The sequence below is a fragment of the Equus asinus genome, chromosome 7, assembly GCF_041296235.1.
Source record: "Equus asinus isolate D_3611 breed Donkey chromosome 7, EquAss-T2T_v2, whole genome shotgun sequence".
Lineage (NCBI taxonomy): Eukaryota > Metazoa > Chordata > Mammalia > Perissodactyla > Equidae > Equus > Equus asinus.
In genome coordinates, this window is record NC_091796.1 from 29,210,130 (window position 1) to 29,230,631 (window position 20,502).

A 20,502-nucleotide genomic window follows, 5' to 3' on the forward strand; every position below is an offset into this window, starting at 1 on the left:
TCTGGTGATTTTAGGTTGCTTTCCGAAATGGGTGAATTTGTGCATGGGCCCTTATAGAGCAGGCTTTTTTCTCTTATGTCCAATAGCTTTTCATGGGGTATTCCCTGTTGTAGTTAATAGTCAGCAGACCCAAGCATTATGACACTTGTCTCAGTTGTGTTGAGTCCAAAAGCTGCTTATAGTAATAATGCTCCCCTGCTCAGATCCCTTGCTCCTCCAGTGAAGGCTTCATACCTTAGGGTCGCTCTTGGCTCCCTGTGAAGTGTTGTGGCTCACAAAGATGGCATTTTTTCTCTCCAGAAAGGCATTTCTGCCTCTTCCACCTTAGTCAGCACTGTCACTTGTTGTAGGGGTTCTTTTTATCTAGTTTTCAGTTCTTTCTCAGGTGTAATTATTCCAAGAGTAGTTGTAAATTTGTTGTGTCTGTGGGAGGAGGTGAGTTCAGAGTCTGCCTACACTGCCATCTTGACACTGTCACTTGCTCTTCTTTTTCTAATTCTTTTAGGAATATATTGTTTATTTGAGATTTTTCTCTTTTTTTGAGATGTGCCTGTAATGCTATAAACTTCTGTATTGGTGCTGCTTTTGCTCCATCTCATAAGTTTTGGTATGTTGGGTTTTCATTTTCATTTGTCTCTAGGTATTTTTGATTTCTCCTTTGATTTCTTCATGGATCCATTAGTTGTTTAGTAGCGTGTTGTTTAGTCTCCACATACTTGTAACTTTTCCAGCTTTTTTTGGGTAGTTGATTCCTAGTTTCATACCATTGTAGTTGGAAAGGATGCTTGATATGATTTCAATCTTCTTAAATTTATTGGGATTTGCTTTGTCTCCCAACATATGCTTTATCTTTGAGGATGTTCCATGCACAGTTGAGAAGAATATGTATTTTGCTGTTTTTCTATGGAAAGTTCTGTATATATCTATTAAGTCCATCATTCTTGTGTTTCATTTAAGGCCACTGTTTCCTTGTTGACTTTCTGTCTGTGTGATCTATCCATTGATGTAAGTGGAGTGTTATGCTCCCCTACTATTCTTGTGTTGCTGTAAGTTTCTCTCTTGAGATCTGTTAGTAGTTGCTTTATATTCTTTGGTGGTCCTGTGTTAGGTGCATATATATTAATAAATGTAATGTCTCTTTGGTGGAATGTCCCTTTAATCAATAAATAATGCCCATCTTTGTCTCTTGTTATCTTCTTTGTCTTGAAGTCTGCTTTATCTGATATAAGTATGGCTACACCTGCTTTCTTTTGCTTGCCATTTTCTTGGAGAAGCATCTTCCATCCCTTCATTCTGAGTCTATGTTTGTCTGTAGATTTGATATGTTTCCTGGAGGCAGCATATTGTTCAGTCTTATTTTTTAATACATCCAGCCACTCTGTCTTTAGATTGGTGAATTCAATCCATTTATATTTAGAGTGATTATTGATATATGAGGGCTTAATATTGCCATTTTATCACTTGTTTTCTGGTTGTTTTATATTTCCATGGTTTCTTTTTCCTTGTATTTCTGTCTGCCATTTCAATTTGGTGGTTTTATGTGACGTTTTTCTCAATTTTTTCTTTATTTATGACTTGTGACTCTGCTCTGATTTTTTGTTTAGTGGTTACCATGAAGTGTGTATAATATATGTCTTGGATGAACTAGTGCTTTTTCTGCTAATAGCATCTTATATCCATTAGCCATGTAAGTTCTGTCCTTTCCCTCTTTCCTTACTATGTTTTTGTTGTCATGAATTATTCTTTTATGTGTTGTGAGTTTGTGACCAAATTGAAGTGGTTATAGTTATTTTTGATGCTTTATTTCCCTTTATCCTTTATGTTATTATTAAGTGCTTACTAATCTATTCGGGTACAGAGCTGCAGTTTTCTGATTCTGTCTATCTAGCTCCTTGCTCAAATCTTTGTAAAGCTTTGTCTTTTTGTTTCAGGTAGAAGGGCTCCTTTCCATGTTTCATGTAAGGCAGGTCTAGTGGTGATGAACTCTCTCAGCATTTGTTTGTCTGGGAAAGATTTTATTTCTCTTTTATATCTGAAGGATGATTTTACTGGATAGAGTATTCTTAGCTAATAGTTTTTGTCTTTCAGTATTTTGAGTATATCATTCCACTCTCTCCTAGCCTGTAGGGTTTCTGCTGAGAAATCTCTGGAAGCCTGATGTAGGTTCCTTTGTAGGTTATTTTCTTCTCTCTGGCTGCCCTTATTATTATTTCTTGGTCATTAAATTTGTCAGTTTTAATATTATCTGCCTTGGAGAAGATCTTTTTGCATTGAGATAATTAGGAGTTATATTAGTTTCATGTACTTGCATTTCAAGTTTCTTCCCTAGGTTTGGGAATTTCCTAGCTATTATTTCTTTGAATAAGCTCTTTGCTCATTTCTCCCTCTCTTCTCTTTCTGGGATACCTATTATCCTTATATTACTTTTCCTAATTGAGTCAGATATTTCTTGTAGAATTTCTTCATTTAAGAAAATCTTAGGGGCCAGCCCCGTGGCTGAGTGGTTAAGTTCATGTGCTCTGCTGCAGGCAGCCTAGTGTTTTGTAGGTTCAAATCCTGGGCGTGGACTTGGCACCTCTCGTCGAGCCACGCTGTGGCAGCATCCCACATGCCACAGCTAGAAGGATCCACAACTAAGAATATACAACTATGTACTAGGGGGCTTTGGGGAGAAAAAGGAAAAAAATAAAATCTGTAAAAAAAAAAAAACTTAGTTCTCTCTCCTGTTTCACCTGAGTCATTTCTAGATTTCTACTTTCGGGCTCGTTAATTCTCTCTTCTATATGGTCTGCTTATTTTTAACACTTTCTACCTTATTTTTCATCTCATTAATTGTGTTTTTCATCTCCAGAATTTCTGTTTGGTATTTTTTTCTTAAGTTTCAATCTCTTTAATGAAGTACTCCTATTCATTAATTTTATTCCTGAGCTCGTCAAACTGTCTTTCTGAGTTTTCTTGTAATTCTTTGAGTTTCTCCATGACAGGTATTTTGAATTCTCTGTCAGTTAGATTGTAATCTTCTGTGACTTCACTTTTGGTTTCTGGAGAGTTGTCGTTTTCTTTCTTTTCTGCCATGTTACTGTAGTTCTTCATGATACTTGATGGGTTGATCCTCTGCTGGGGCATTTGTGGTAGTACCCACCTTCCTTATTTGCGTAAGACTTTAGTTACTTTAATTCTGAGCTGCTTCTGTTTGTATTTGAGAAGCTGCACTTTCCACCCTCCACTACATCTTCTAGAGGCATTGTCAGTGCCCTCCTTGTGCTGCTTGTTCTTCTGAGGTTGCTGGTCCCTTGCTGCTTACAATGTCACTGCAGTCTCAGGTGTTACCACTGGGGTCACCAGGCTATGAGCACATCTGCTCTTTCTGGGGTTGTCTGGGCCTTGTGTTCCCCTACTGGTTTTCCACAGGTTCTCTATGGGTTGAGATGCTGCTGCTCCATGCGCCACCTGTGCTTCTGCTGCCAGGTGGTCTGCAGGTACTGGCTCCATTGTTTCCAGGGGTTCTGCATTCATTCTGTCATTACTGGGGGCCCAGGGACCCAGAGACTTGTATGCAGTCCTTGCTGCTGGTGGAGCTGGTGTTGATGGTGCTGCCAATGGGAACTTGGTACTGGTCCTGCTCCAACTCCTTTTCTCTTACTTCCAGGGATCACTTCCAAAAGAAGCTACCTGTACTCAAGTCCTTTTCTCTACATCTGCTTCCAGGGAACCCAACATGAAGCACGTGTGGGAACAAGCTATTTAATTGGTGAATATTTTCTGATGAAACTATTTTACTGTGGCCATATAGAATTTCATGTGGTGATTGTTGATGGAAGAACAATTGTTTCCAAAATGTAGTCATCATTGACTGAAGTTACATTATTAAGCAGCATAAAAGGGAAATAGTGCAATAATTAAGCAACTTTATTGAGACAAACATGTCAAAGTGCTCAGAACATCAAAATGCCAGTTCAAAATATCCTTCTCTGGGGGCAGAATCTCAATAACTCTTGCAAGGAGATAGTCAGAAAGCTGGGCAGAAAAACAGCCAAGAAAGGGGTTAGAAAGGATGAGCCAATGCTTGGTAGAGAGAGGTTTTTAGTTAGGACAAAGGCTAATCTGTCGCAAAAAAAAAGAGAGAGAGAAAGTTAGAGAGAGAGAGAGAGAGAGAGAGGGAGAGGGAGGAAGACTCACAAATACAATGGATTAAAAAAATAGAAAGTGATTTCTCTCTAATATATAGGTCTTGGAGTAAGTCGTTTATGTTGGCAGGTGCCTTGCTTCTTCTGGTCATTCTGGGATCCAGGTTGCATCATCCTGTTACTCTGCCTTGCCTACTGCCCCCAGGGCTTTGCTAACTAATACCTTCAAGGCTAAGGCTGGGTGTCAGGCTTATTCAACTTCTTGCTTGTGTGAAGGGGAAAGGTAGAATTTCTTTGTCAATTGGCCTGTCTTTGTGATTTTTCCATGGTCCAAAAGTTTTATGCATCACATCTACTCACCTCCCATTGGCTCAAACTTAATTATACAATGACCCCAACTGCAAAGTGATGAGGATTTTAGGCTGGTTACTTTTAAGACTACAGATGAGAAGCAGGCTCTGAGGACTGGAATTTTGCTTGCCCTTTTGAGAGACATTTGCATTTGTGAAGGAAGGGCGGGGATGAGCTTGTAGGGACCTGAAGTTGACCACCCCAAGATATGACTCTTTGGCATCGGGATTGTTTTGGGCTGATTGCTTTTGACAAACTGGGACAGGGAAGGAGGCTCTGGGGAATGGAACTTGCCCTTGTTGGGACACATTTACATTTATAAGGTAAATCTCTATCTGTAAAAGGTGCCTCCCTCTCTGTACCAGGAAGAAGAAGAGAGATGACCTTATCCCTAGAAACTCTTAATGGGGAAGGCAAGAACTTAAGTTGTTTGCTGTCTGGCAATCTCATGTAACTGATTTAGGGTGGTGGCTTCTGACCTTTACTTAATCCAATTTGATTCTTGTCTAAAAGTCATGGGATCACCCAACCACCAGACCCTACCTGCACTGATACCATTTTAATTTTTTTTCATGTTCTTTCCTTTGTCTTCGTAAAGAGATGACTCACATACCTATGCCTTAAATTTAGCCCTAACCCTCAACTCGGGGCAGCAGCAGGAGCTCTGACTGCCCGTGGGTCTTGTCCCCACACACCTTCTCTGCCTGCCCATGGGTCCTGTCCCCATGCCAGCGGGGTCTGCAGAAGCGGCAGCAGAAGCTCTGACTGCCCATGGGTCCTGTCCCCATGCTATTCCACACTATTCTCTAAATAAAAGAGCACTCCTGCCAGATCTTGAGAGCCTAAGAAATCTTTCTTTCGACTCCTCGGCTCACCGACCCGGCATCACAAAGGAGGCTTGAAAGTGTGGTCATTAGCAAGGTAACAGTATGGTCAAGTTAAAATTCTATCACCATGGGAGAAAGGAAAAGATGTTGATGGATGGTTACCTGTCTTTGCCAAAAATGTTTGCTGTAACTCCAGAAAATGAAACTTTGGAGAATAATCTATTCCATAAATTCTAAGATGTCATTGAAAGATGCACTCTTATTTTATATGCTACCAAGAAAGAAAAAATTTCTACCTTTTTATAATTGCAAGGTGTCATTGACAGTAACGTGTATTCTGCTTTCAGAAATGTTAAAATGTGAAAAACACTGTAGAATTTATAAAATATAGATTTTAGCTGTTCATATTTTTTGTTAATATATTCTCGATAAGACAAGGCTCTTCAGAGGGGCCAGCCTGTCTTCCCTATGCTAAGAGGAACCATAGAAAAGAGGAATGTCCATGCTTATGCCCAGATTTAAAAAGAGGCAAAGAATGTTAATAGTAGCACAGATTGAAATGAGAGGCTCATGGGGGGAGCAGGTCCTTTTTGGGGGACTCTCCTCTGCTTCCCTCTCTTATCATCTTGACTATCTTCTGAACACCCAAGACATTCCTCCTTTCATGGCTTCTTGTGGCTTCCTGTGTACATACAGTTTTCTTAGTGTACGGATCCAGTCAGAAAAATTGAAGCTTTGCAAAGTGTTTCAAACAGAGGGGATTGGATATAGGTAACTGGCTACACAGATAATTGAAGGATGAAAAAGAAAACAGGAGATTCTGAAATAGCCCAGGTATTAGTAACTATAGAAAGCAGCTGCCACTCTTAGGGCTTGGGGGATAGAAGGGAAGAGGTAAGATTACTGAGGCCTAGGAGCTTAGAGGGAGGGTCTCTGCATGGCTGGTGGTCATATCTATGAAGGCAGCACTGTGTAACTAATGCTCAGACAATGGGATGGGGGAGGAGGAGACACATGACTGGCTGATGCTATGCCTCTGAGGGAATTCAGCAGGCTAAGATTGCCAAAAGAAGCTGGAGGCTGGACCTAGAGCTTTCATCAGCTGCTGGAACAATGCTAACAGGAATTGGAAGCCCTCCTCCCACCTTCCAGTCTCTCTCTAGTGCCTTCCATTGATGAGCAAGTGTGTCTGAGAAATATAGTTTGCAGAGTCCCAGCCTCAGCATCTACAGCAGAGTGTAGAAAGGTGCGCTTGGGGCTGAGAGCCAAGACGTAAATACCCAGCATGCCCTATTAGACTATAAAACCGTCTTGGAGGCTGTTCCTCTGTATATCTGCAGTGTCTAGCATAGTACCTGGAATGTGATACAAGTTCAGAATTATTTGAATTTGAGCTATTTAAAGTACTGTTTGGTTAATTCAGGAATGAAAGAGGGGATATTACTACAGAGCCCACAGATACTAAAAGGACAATAAAGAAATATGAATACTTCTATGCCCATAAATTCAACAACTTAGATGAAATGGACCAATTCCTTGAAATATGCAAACTATTAAAACTCATTCTAGAAGAAATAAATAATCTGAATAGTACTATGTCAAACTAATTGAATTCATAATTTAAAATTTTCCAGCAAAGAAAAGTCTAGGCAGAGATGTTTTGACTGATGAATTCTACCAAATATTTAACAAAAGTATAATACAATTTGTAATCTCTTTCAGAAAATAGCAGAGGAGGATACATTTCCCAACTCATTTTATGAGGCCAGCACTACTCTAATGCCCAAACCAGACAAAGGAGAAACAAAAACTACAGATCAATATCCCTCATGAACATAGTTGAAAACTTTTCAACAAAGTGTTAGCAAATTGAACCCAGGAACATATAAAAGGAGTAATACACCACAACCAAATGTGGTTTATCTTAGAAATGCAAGACTGGTTCAACTTTGAAAAATCAATCAATGTAATCTACTGTATTAACAGATTAAAGAAAAACCTTATGTTTATCTCAATAAATGCAGAAAAAGCTTTTGACAAAATTCAACATTGATTCATAAGAACAACTTTCAGCAAACCAGGATTGGAAGGAAACTTCCTTAACTAGTTAAAGGGTATCTACCAAAAAAAAAAAAAAAATGGCTGACATCATACTTAATAGTGAAAGAGTGAATGTTTTCCTCAGAGATTGGGAAGAAGGCAAGTTTGTCTACTCTAACCATTCCTACTCAACATTAAGTACTAGACAGTGCAATAAGACAGGGAAAGGAAATAAAAGATATACAAATTGGAAAGGAAGAAATAAAATTGTCTCTGTTAGCAAACAACATGATTCCTTACATAGAAAATCCCCCTGAAAGCTGACAAAAATCTCCCAGAACTAATAAGTGAGGTTAGAAAGGTCAGTATACTGAAATCAATTGTATTTCTATATACTAACAATGAATAATTGGAATTTTAAGTTAGGAAATCCCAGAACCATTTACAATAACATAAAAAAACCCAAGAAATACTTAGATATAAATCTGAAAATACACGTGCCAGATCTGCAGGCTAAAACTTGTGAAACACTGATGAGTGTGTTTCAAATAAGACTTAAATAAGTGGAGAGATACAGTGTTCATGGATCATAAGATTCATTATTATTAAAGGTCAATTCTCCCCAGATTAATCTATAAATTCAACACAATCTTAGTCAAAATATCACTAGGCTTTTAAAAAATAGATCTCTGCAAACAAGATTCTAAAATTTACATGGAAAGACAAAAGAACTAGAATAGCCACATTTTTTTTTTGAAAAAGAAGAATAAATTGGGAGGGCTATAATTATCTAATCTCAAGATTTACTATAAAGCTGCAAAAACTGAGGTAATGTGATATTTATGAGATGACAGGCACAAAGATCAATGAAACAGAATAGAGTCCAGAAGTACACAAATACAGTCACAAAAACCCTGACTTTTGACAAAGGTCAAAGGTAATTCAATGGAGAAAGGATGGGTTTTTCAATAAATGGTGTTGGAACAATTGGATGTCCACATACCAAAACCAAAACAAAATAATTAAAAATTAATAAATACAATAAAATAAAAAAGAAATTTGACCCATAACTTACACTTTATACAAAAATTAACTCAAAATATATTGTAGACCTAAATGTAAAATGTAAAACTGTAAAACTTCTAGGAGAAAACATAGGAAAAAAATCTTTAAGATTGGGTTAGGTAAAGAGTACTTAGGTGACACCAAAAGGGTGATTCATTAAAAAATGGATAAATTAGATTTTGTTGAAATTAAAAATGTTTACTTTCTAAAAGACACTGTTAAGAAAATGAAAAGATAAGCCACAGACTGGGAGAAAATATTTGTAAATCACGTCTCTGACAGATGATCTACATCCAAAATACACAGAGAACTCTCAAATACCAACAATAAGAAAATAATAATAATAATAAAAATCAGGAGATTTGAACAGACGCTTCACCAAAGAAGATATACAGATGGCCAATAAGCACATGAAAGCATGCTCAACATTATTAGTGATTAGGGAAATGGAAATTGAATTTACAATGAGATACCACTATACACATATTAGAATGGTTAAAATAAACAAAACCGACAATACCAAATGCTGACAAACACCAGAACAACTGAAGCTCTCATACATCGTGGATGGGAATGCAAAATGGTACTCTCCACTTTGGCAAACAGTTTGCCAGTGTCTTGAAAAGTTAGAGAAGTTAAAAAGTTCTTAACCATACGGCCCAGCAATCCCATTCCTAGGTATTTATCCCACTGAAACAAAATTTATGCTTACAAAATGTCTGTGTGGGAATGTTTATAACACCTGTATTGATACTCACCTTAAGCTAGAAACAACAAATATCCTTCAACCAGTGAATGATAAACTATGCACATGCATGCAACAGAGCACCACTCAGTGATGACAAGGAACAAGGAACAGACTCCTGATTCACACGGCAGCTTGGATGAATTAAATGCAATTTGCTAAGTGAAAGAAGACAGAGCAACAGGGTACATATTGTATGATTCCATTTATATGACATTCTGGAATAGGCAAAACTATAAGGATGGAAAACAAATCAGTGTTGCCAAGGGCAGGGGTTCCGGAAGGGGTTGACTGCCATGCAGCAATCTGAGGGATTTGGGTGTGATGGAACTGTTTTGTATCATGACTGTGGTAGTGAACATGTGAGTATACACTGTCGAAATGCATAGAATTATACACTGCAAAGAATGAATTTTACTATATGTAATTAAAAAAAATCAACCAGGATGTGAGGGGAACCCCAAATGGAATGCAAATGGCAACAAAATATCTAAATGTATTACAAGGGAATAACTTCACCCACTGGAGAGAATAAAGAACTAGCCTAAATTACTTTGGAAAATCTTTTTGACTGCATACTCAAGCCAAAGACAGCAAACTGTACATAGATACTGAACTCTGGTTAGTAAATTTGCTTCCCATATGGATACAAGTTAGAGATTCTGATACTACTTAAGTATACACGAGGCTTGAACAAATAAATAGATACGATGCAGATGATGAGAGCCAAATTTCTCACCGTGGGAGAAAAAAATTACAATAGAAAAAGCAGAAAGGCTAGAATGAATCTTGTGACTGGATCGGAATCGAAAGTCTCAGTATGAAATCATGGTTTAAAAATACGCACACAGGTAGATACAGAGCCCACAACTCTTAGGGCAGAGGCTGGCAGGAGGTTGAGCTGTGTCTAACACTCAACAAATGGCAACTATATATGCGTATGGATACATATATACACACACATATATATGCATACGTATATAAAAATAACAGATACATATATGCATCTATACATATATTTGTACATATACATAGTGGCTGCTCAATTAAATGTTTCTTAGTGATTATATTTGTCTTATTGGACAATAAGTTGATGCTGCCTTTTCCTAGTCTCTCTGTGCTGGCCCATTTGTGGCTTATAAGTAGGGTGACTGCATAATTTATTTTCTGAACTGGGACACTTTTGTTGGGACAAATGCTAAATTGTTGGGATCACAAGCACAAGAGTCAAACACTGAGTCTGTCCTGGGCAAAGCAGATGTGTGGTCACTCTCCTAGAAAAATCCTGCACTGTGAATTTCTTGGCAGAACGTCACAGAGACTTTATGGATCTATATATGGATACTGGGGGAGGGGGTGGGAGTGGAGGGTGGGCGAAGGCATTGGTAATCCCAGTTATCGAAGGCAGAATTTTGCCCTTTCCTTCTGAGTTCCATTGCCTCAGTTTTCCTGGGAGTCACCATCCAAGGGCATTGGGACATGTGTGCACAGGTCTCTGAGGCTGAGCTGCCACTCAAAGCCAGCATCCTCATAGTTGAGGAAACAGTGAGTGTATGTGAATCAGCAACTCTCATGCTTTATATGCCCTGTAAGATTGTGCAGTATAAAATCTATACAATCGTATGTGGTCACCTCATTTGAATGCCCGGGAGAAGGTAAGGAAGGGTTGGAACATAAAACAAGGATGTTTCTGGGGAGCTTTAGGGCCTCTTTCTGACACCTGACACTCTTAATCAGGTTTAATCCGGTGAAAGTGAACCCTCAGCTGGCCTATGTCAATGGAAACATGGTGTAAACCTCGGGAGTGGCAGTGGGTGGAAATGTGGCATCAAGGAAGAATGTCAGAAGGGTCCTGTGGGAATTTCCAATTGGAGGGCTCAGGGTTACAGGCTGATACAAATTTCTCATTCCTTAGCACCTGCTGATTCCACTTCTACTCCCAGCTGGGTAAGGGGATGTCCGAATCAGAGGGCCCCAGGGACAGGGTCAGCTGCAGTGCTTGGGTGGCCAGGAAGCCGGGGAGGTGAAATCAGATCTCTGCCTAGAGTCTTCTGGAGAGGAGGGTGTTCCCCATGACACACCATGAGGATCTTGAGCACTGGTGTGGGCCAGTGGGACATCAGCTCACGTCATCTTTAGGCTAGGAAGAGGGACAGAAAGCTCAGTTTTCCCAAGTCATCCTGTCAGGTTAAATGAGGCCATGTTTTCTTCTAGTTCTTTTTTTTCTTTTTCAAATTATTTTATTGGGGTCATATTGGCTTTAACATTGTGTAAATTTCAGGTGTGCACTATTACAGTTCAGCTGTTGTATAGACTGCATCGTGTTCTCAACCAATAGCCTAGTTTTCATTCGTCACCATAGATATGTGCCCCTTTACCCTTTTTGCCCGCCCCCACACCCCTTCCTCTCTGGTAACCACTAATCTGTTCTCTTTATCTATGTGTTTGTTTATCTTCTACATATGAGTGAAATCACATGGTATTTGTCTTTCTCTGTCTGACTAATTTTGCTTAGCATAATATCCTCAAGGTCCATTGATATCATTGCAAATGGCACGATTTTGTCTGTTTTTATGGCTGAGTAGTATTCCATTGTATATATTCACCACATCTTTTTTATACATTCATCAGTTGACTGGCACTTGGGTTGCTTCCATGTCTCAGCTATTGTGAATGTTCTGTGATGAATATTATTAGGGATGCATAAATCTCTTTGAATTGTCGATTTCATGCTCTTTGCATAAATACTCAGTAGAGGAATTTCTGGATCATATGGTATTTCTATTTTTAAGTTTTTGAGAAATCTCCATACTATTTTCCATAGTGGCTGCACCAGTTTGCATTCCCACCAGCAGTGTATGAGGGTTCCCTTTTCTCTACATCCTCTCCAACACTTGTTACTTCTTGTCTTGTTAATCACAGCCATTCTAACAGGTGTGAGGTGATATCTCATTGTAGTTTTGATTTGTATTTCCCTAATGATTAATGATATTGAGCATCTTTTCATGTGCCTGTTGACCACCTGTATATCTTCTTTGGAAAAATGTCTGTTCATATCCTCTGCCCAGTTTTTGATTATGTTGTTTGTTTTTTTGTTGTTAAGTTGTATGTGTTCTTTATATATTTGGAAATTAACCCCTTGTAGTTTATATGATTTGCAAGTATTTTCTCTCAGTTTGTGGGTTGTCTTTTCATTTTTTTGATGGTTTCCTTTGCCTTGCAGAAGTTTTTAGTCTGATGTAGTCCCATTTGTTTATTTTTTCTTTTGTTTCCCTTGCCCGAGGAGACATGGTATTCAAAAAAATACTCGTAAGACTGATGTCGAAGAGTGTCCTGCCTGTGTTTTCTTCTAGGAGTTTAATGTTTTCAGGTCTTACATTCAAGTCTTCAATCCATTTTGAATTAATTTTTGTTTGTTGTAAGATAATGGTCTACTTTCATTCTTTTGGATGTGGCTGTCCAGTTTTCCCAAAAAAATTTATCGAAGAGATTTTCTTTTCTCCATTGTGTGTTTTTGGCTCCTTTGTCAAAGATTAGCTGTCCATAGATGTGTGGTTTTGTTTGTGGGCTTTCAGTTCTGTTCCATTGATCTGTATGTCTCTTCTTCTGCCAGTACCATGCTGTTTTGATTACTATATCTTTGTAGTATGTTTTGAAATCAGGGAATGTGATACCTCCAGCTTTGTTCTTTTTTCTCAGAATAGCTTTGGCTATTTGGAATCTTTTCTTGTTCCATATAAGTTTTAGGATTCTTTGCTCTATTTCTGTGAAGAATGTCATTGGGATTCTGATTGGGATTGCAATGAATCTGTAGATTGCTTTAGGTAATATGGACAGTTTAACTATGTTTATTCTTCCAATCCCTGAGTATGGAATACTTTTCCATTTCTTTATGTTTTCTTCGATTTCTTTCAGTAATGTCTTATACTTTTCAGTGTATAGGTCTTTCACCTCCATGGTTAAATTTATTCCTAGGTATTTTATTCTTTTTTTCCCTCATCTATCTTTTTTTAATTTAATTGTTTTATTGAGGTCATATTGGCTTATAACATTGTGTAATTTCCGGTGTACATTATTATGTATTATTTTCTGTATAGACTGCATCATGTTCACCACCAACAGTCTAGTTTTTATTGGTTACCAAACATATGTGCCCCTTTACCCCTTTGGCCTTCCCCCACACCCCTTCCCTTCTGGTAACCATTAATCTGTTCTCCTTATCCATGTGTTTGTTTATCTTCCAAACGTGAGTGAAATCATACAGTGTTTGTCTGTCTTTGTCTGGCTTATTTCGCTTAGCATAATGCCCTCAAGGTCCATCCATGTTGTCACAAATGGCACATTTTATGGTTGAGTAGTATGCCATTGTGTATATATATATATATACCATATATTTTTTATCCATTCATCTGTTTATGGGCACTTGGATGCTTCCATGTCTTGGCTATTGTGAATAATGCTGTGATGAACATTATTATCAGGGATGAATAAACCTCTTTGAGTTGTTGATGTCATGTTCTTTGGGTAAATACCTGTAGTGGAGTTGCTGCATCATATAGTATTTCTATTTTTAATTTTTTGAGAAAACTCCATACTGTTTTCCATAGTGGCTACACAAGTTTGCATTCTCACCAGCAGTGTATGAGGGTTCCCTTTTCTTCACATCCTTTCCAACACTTGTTATTTCTTGTGTAGTTAATTATAGCCATTCTTATGGGTGTGAGGCAATATCTCACTGTAGTTTTGATTTGCATTTCCCTAGTGATTAATGATATTGAACATCTTTTCATGTACCTGTTGGCCATCTGTATATATACTTTGGGAAAATGTTCATATCCTCTGTCCATTTTTTGATTGAGTTGTTTGGGTTTTTTTGTTCTTAACTTGTACGAGTTCTTTATATATTTTGGAAATTAACCCTTTGTCAGGTAAATGATTTGCAAATATTTTCTCCCAGTTGGTGAGTTGTCTTTTTGTTTTGTTGATGGTTGCCTTTGCCTTGCAGAAGGCTTTTAGTCTGATGAAATCCCATTTGTTTATTTTTCTCTTGTTTCCCTTGCCTGAGGAGACATGGTATTCAAAAAGATAATGCTGTGACCAACTGATGTCAAAGAGCATACTGCCTATGTTTTCTTCTAGGAGTTTTATGGTTTTGGTCTTACATCCAAGTGTTTAATTTATTTTGAGTTAATTTTTGTGTATGGTGTGAGATAATGGTCTACTTTCATTCTTTTGGATGTGGCTGTCCAATTTTCCCAACATTTATTGAAAAGACTTTCCTTTCTCCATTGTATGTTCTTGGCTCTTTTGTCAAAGATTAGCTGGCCATAGACGTTTGGTTTTATTTCTGGGCTTTCAATTCTGTTCCATTGGTCTGTGTGTCTGTTTTCATGCCAGTACCATACTGTTTTGATTACTATAGCTTTGCAGTGTATTTTGAATTCAGGGATTGTGATACTTCCAATCAGGTTTTTTCTTTTTTCTTAGGGTTGCTTTGGCTATTTGGGGTCTTTTGTTTTTCCATCTGGTTGTTTAGAATTCTTTGTTCTATTTCCATGAAGAATGTCATTGGGATTCTGATTGGGATTGCATTGAATCCATAGATTGCTTTAGCCTGTATGGACATTTTAACTATGTTTATTTTTCCAATCCATGAGTATGGAATACTTTTCCATTTCTTTATGTCTTCTTTGATTTCTTTCAATAATGTCTTATAGTTTTCAGTGTATAAATCTTTTACCACCTCGGTTAAATTTATTCCTAGATATTTTATTCTTTTTGTTGCTATTGTAAATGAGATTGTATTCTTGATTTCACTTTCTAGTAGTTCGTTATCAGTGTATAGAAATGCAACTGATTGCTGTATATTGATTTTGTACCCTGAAACTTTACTGCATTTGTTAATTATTTCTGATAGTTCTTTTGCAGATTCTTTAGGGTTTTCTATATATAGAATCATTTCATCTGCAAACGGTGACAGTTTTACTTCTCCTTTTCCAGTTTGGATGCCTTTTATTTCTTTTTCTTGCCTAATTGGTCTAGCTGAAACTTCCAGTACTATGTTGAGTAAGAATGGCCAGAATGGGCACCCTTGTCTTGTTTCTGTTCTCAGAGGAATGGCTTTCAAGTTTTCACTATTGAATATGATGTAGGCTCTGGGTTTGTCATATATGGCCTTTGCTATATTGAGTCAATTTCCTTCTATACTCATTTTATCCAGAGGTTTTTTTTTTTTAATCACATGGATGTTGGATCTTGTCAAATGCTTTCTTTATATCTATTGAGATGATCATATGATTTTTATTCTTCATTTTGTTAAAGTGGTGTAACACATTGATTAATTTGTGGATGTTGAAACATCCCTGCATCCCTGGAATAAATCCCATGTGATCATGGTGTATGATCCTTTTAATGTATTGTTATATTAGATTCATTAATATTTTGTTGAGGATTTTTGCATCTGTGTCATCAGCAATATTGGTCTGTAATTTTCATTTTTTTGTGTTGTTCTTGTCTTCTTTTGGTATCAGGGTGATGTTAGCCTCATAAATGAGTTAGGAAGCATCTCATTCTCTTCTATTTTTTGGGAGAGTGTGAGAAGGATTGGTATTAAATCTTGTTTGAATATTTGGTAGAATTCACCAGAGAAGCTATCTGGTCCTGGACTTTTGTTTTTTTTGGGAGGTTTTTCGTTACTGTTTCAGTCTTTCATGATTGGTCTATTCAGATTCTATATTTTTTCTTGATTTAGTTTTGGGAGGTTGTAGGATTCTAAGAATTTATTCATTTCTTCCAGGTTATCCAAATTATTGGTTTTTAGCTTTTCATAGTATTCTCTTAGAATCCTTTGTATTTTTGTGGTGTCCATTGTAATTTCTCCTCTTTCATTTCTGATTTTATTTATTTGAGCCTTCTCTTTTTTTTCTCTTGAGTCTGGCTAAGGGTGTTTCAATTTTGTTTATCCTCTCAAAGAACCAGCTCTTAGCTTCACTGACCCTTTCTACTGTTTCTTTAGTTTCTAGTTCATTTATTTCTGCTCTGATTTTTATTATTTCATTTCTTCCACTGATTTTGGGCTTTATTTGTTCTTCTTTTTTCTAGTTCTTTTAGGTATACTGTTAGGTTGTTTATTTGAGATTTTTCTTGTTTGGTGAGGCAGACCTATAATGCTATAAACTTCCCTCTTATTACCACTTTTGTTGCTTCCCATCAGTTTTGGGATGTTGTGTTTTCTTTTTCATTTGTCTCTAGGTATTTTTTGACTTTTGTATTGATCCAATAGTTGTTCAGTAGCATGTTGTTTATTCTCCACATATTTGTGACTTTTTCAGCTTTTTTCTTGTAGTTGCTTTCTGGTTTCATACTATTGTGGTTGAAAAGATGCTTGATATGATTTCAATCTTAAACTTATTGAGGTTTGCTTTGTCTCCAAACATATGGTCTATCTTTGAGAATGTTCCATATGCACTTGAGAAGAATGTATATTCTGCTTTTTTTGAATGGAATGTTCTCTATATATCTATTAAGTCCATCTGGTCTAGCATTTCATTTAAGACTGTTTCCTCGTTGGCTTTATGTCTGGATGATCTATCTATTATTACAGGGGTGTTAAAGTCCCCTACTATTATTGTGCTGCTGTCAATTTCTCCCTTTAGGTTGGTTAATAGCTGCTTTATATACTTTGGTGCTCCTGTGTTATGTGCATTTACGTTAATAAGTGTTACATATTTTTGGTGAAGTGTCCCTTTTATCATTATATAATCTTCATTTTGTTTCTTATCTTTTTTGTCTGATATAGGTATGGCTATACCACTTTCTTTTGCTTGCTGTTTGCTTGGAGTATCATCTACCATCCCTTCACTCTGAGCCTATGTTTGTCTTTAGAGCTGAGATGTGTCTCCTGGAGGCAGCATATTGTTGGGTCATGTTTTTTAATACATACAGCCACTCTGTGTCTTTAAATTGGTGAATTCAATCCATTTACATTTAGGGTGATTATTGATATATAAGGGTTTAATATTGCCATTTTATCTTTTGTTTTCTGGTTGTTTTAGATTCCCATTCTTTCCTTTTCCTAGTATTCCCATCTACCATTTCAGTTTAGTGGTTTTCTGTGATGATGTTGTTCTCAATTTTCTCTTTATTTGTGATTTGTGCCTCTGCTCTGATTCTCAATTTTGTGATTACCATGGGGTTTGTAAAAAAGATCTCATAGACGAGATAGCCCTTTTTTCTGCTGATATAATCTTTTCTTCATTAGCCGATATGGGTTCCATCCCTTTCTACTTTTTTGTTGTCACAGTATTCTTTTTTGCTTTTTGAGTTTGTGACCAAATTGAAGTTGTTATAGTTATTTTTGATGCTTTCTTCCCTTTATCTTCATTTTATAATTAAGTGTTTGCTAACCTGTTCTGATATAGAGCTGCAATTTTCGGATTCGGTCTGTCTATTTATCTCCTTGCTCAAATTTTTGTAAATCTTTGCATTTTTGTTTCACTTAGGGGGGGCTCCTTTCAATATTTCTTGTAAGGCAGGTCTAGTGGTGGTGAAGTCCCTCAGCTTTTGTTTGTCTGCGAAAATGTTTATTTGTCCTTCATATCTGAAGGATAATTTTGCTGGATAGAGTACTTTTGGATGATAGTTTTGTCTTTCAGTATTTTGAATATATCATTCCAGTCTCACAGCCTGGAGGGTTCCTACTGAGAAATCTGCTGGAAGCCTGATTGGGGTTTCTTTGTAAGTTATTTTCTTCTCTCTGATTGCCCTTAATAATCTTTCTTGGTCGTTGACTTTTGACAGTTTTAATATTATATGTCTTGGAGAAGGTCTTTTTTTTTTTCTGAGGAAGATTTGTGCTGAGCTAACATCTGTTTCCAATCTTCCTCTTTTCTTCTTCTTCTTCTTCTTTTTTTTTTGCTTGAGGAAGATTAGCCCTGAGCTAACATCTGTGCCAATCTTCCTCTATTTTGTATGTGGGTTGCTGCCGCCACAGCATGGCTGAGGAGCAGTATAGGTCCACATCTGGTATCTGAACCTGCAAACCTAGGCCACCAAAGTGGAGTGTGCCACACTTAACCAGTACCAATGGGGCTGGCCCCGAGAAGGTCTTTTTGCATTGACTAAGGAATAAGGAATCCAATTAGCTTCATGTACTTGCATTTCCAGTTGCTTCCCCAGGTTTAGGAAGTTCTTAGCTATTTTTTCTTTGAATAAGCTCTCTCATCGTTTCTCCCTCTCTTCTCCTTCTGGGATACCTATTATCCCTATTTTACTTTTCCTAAGTGAGTCAGATATTTCTCATAGAGTTTCTTCATTGTTAAATAATCCTAGTTCTCACTCCTCTTCCACTTGAACCATTTCCAGATTTCTATCCTCAGGCTCACTGATTCTCTCTTCTATATGGTCTGCTCTATTTTTAAGCTTTCTACTTTATTTTTTAGCTGATTAATTGTGTTCTTCATGTACAGAATTTCTGTTGTTATTGTTGTTTTTTAGAGTTTCAATCTCTGGTGAAGTACTCCTTCTGTTCATTAATTTTATTCCTGAGCTCATTGAACTGTCTTTCTGAGTTTTCTTGTAACTCTGAGTTTCTTCATGACGGTTATTTTGAAATCTCTGTCAGTTAGATTGATATATTCTGTGACTTCAAGTTTGGTTTCTGGAGAGTTGTCATTTTATTTCTTTCCTGCCATATTACTGTAGTTCTTCATCGTACTTGATGGTCCTCTGTGGTGCATTTGTGGTAGTAACCACCTTTCTTATTTGGGGAAGGCTTTGTTTACCTTGGTTCTGAGTTGCTTCTGGTTGTATTTGAGAGCCTGCACTTTCCACCCTCCACTGCCTCTGCTAGAGGTGTCATCAGTGCCCTCCTTGTGCTGCTTGTTCCTCTGAAGTGGTTTGTTCCTTGCTGCTTATAAGATTACGGCAGTCTCAAGTATTGCCCCCAGTGTCACTAGGCTGTGAGCACTTTTGCTGTTTCTGAGGTTGCTAGGTCTTGTGTTTCTCCATTGGCTCCCTGCAGGGTCTCCATGGGGTTGGATGCTGCTGCCCCACGTACCACCTGCTCTGCTGCTCCTGGGTTGTCTGGGGGTTCTGGTTGCACCAGTGCCAGGAGTGCTGGGATCAGGGGTGTCACTGTTGCTGCCCAGGGCCCAGGAACCAGGGGACTTGTATGCGGCCCCTGCTGTTGGTAGAGCTGGTGTCAGGGGTGCCACCACTGGAGGCTGAGTCACTGGTTCTGCTGTGGTTCTGGAAGTGTCTTGTCACAGGTTTTACCTGCTGCTTCTGTAGTGGAGCAGGGACTAAGCAGGGAGAGGTTGTTATTGCTGCTTGCTCATGCAGCCTCTGGTCTCTGGTGCTATCTGGTGTGTTTTGAAAACTCAGGTCAGGGCAGACTTTTTGCCCTAGCTGTGAAAATCCAAGTTTGTATGCTCTCTGCACTGTTGGAAAGACTAGGTCATTGCCGGGGGAAGAGGGGAGGCTTTGTCACCAGTTCTGCTCTGTGTTCTGAATTCTCAGGGAGTGTGCACCACCTGCCACTGCTGGGTAGGTGGAGGGCAGGAGCTAAGCAGCACCTACTCTTTCTGTCCCTACAGTCTCTGTTTGCAGGCATGTGCCAGGTCCACTGGGGGAGGGGCAAGGACCAGGCCATGCCTGCTGTTTCTGTCCTTGCAGTTTGTGTTTGCAGGCATGTGCTGGATCTGCTGGCAGATGGGCAGGGACTAAGCTGTGTCTGTTGTTTCTGCCCCTGCAGTCTCTGTTCTCAGGCCTGTGCCAGTGCCTTGGATTGCTGCTGCCTGGCAGGGGGAGGGGGCTGTTTCCCTAGTTCCACTGCCTCCTGGGGCTCCAGTCCACCCACCTTCAGATGTATAGATACACAGATCTCTTAGGTGTCCTGTTGTGCTCTGTAGGGAGTCCTTTGGTGGTCAACGGATGCCCGATTGGTTGTAACTTAGAGGGGAGAGACAAAGGGGTTAACTCACTGTGCCATGGTGCTGATGTCGCTCTCATGCCAGTTCTGAATGAAGATGGGGGGTGGTCCTTCCTTTCCATGTGTTTTCTCCATTTCCTCTTCTCTGGAAAACCTAGTTATTTTCAGATGTCTGTGTCATTTCCCCCTTCCTACTATAGATCACATGAGAAAGGCGATGTGGAACCTGGCAGGGCTCAGCTTCTGCATCAGATGATGCTGCAGTTAGGTCCCAGTTTTGTCACTAACTACAGCGTGACTTTGGGCAACTACTTATTTTCTATGTAAATGAGAACAATAACAGCATCTTGATGCTGCTGCTGTGAGGACACCCTGGTGATGCTTATGAGGGATAACGTCCACTGCCCGGCTCCTAGT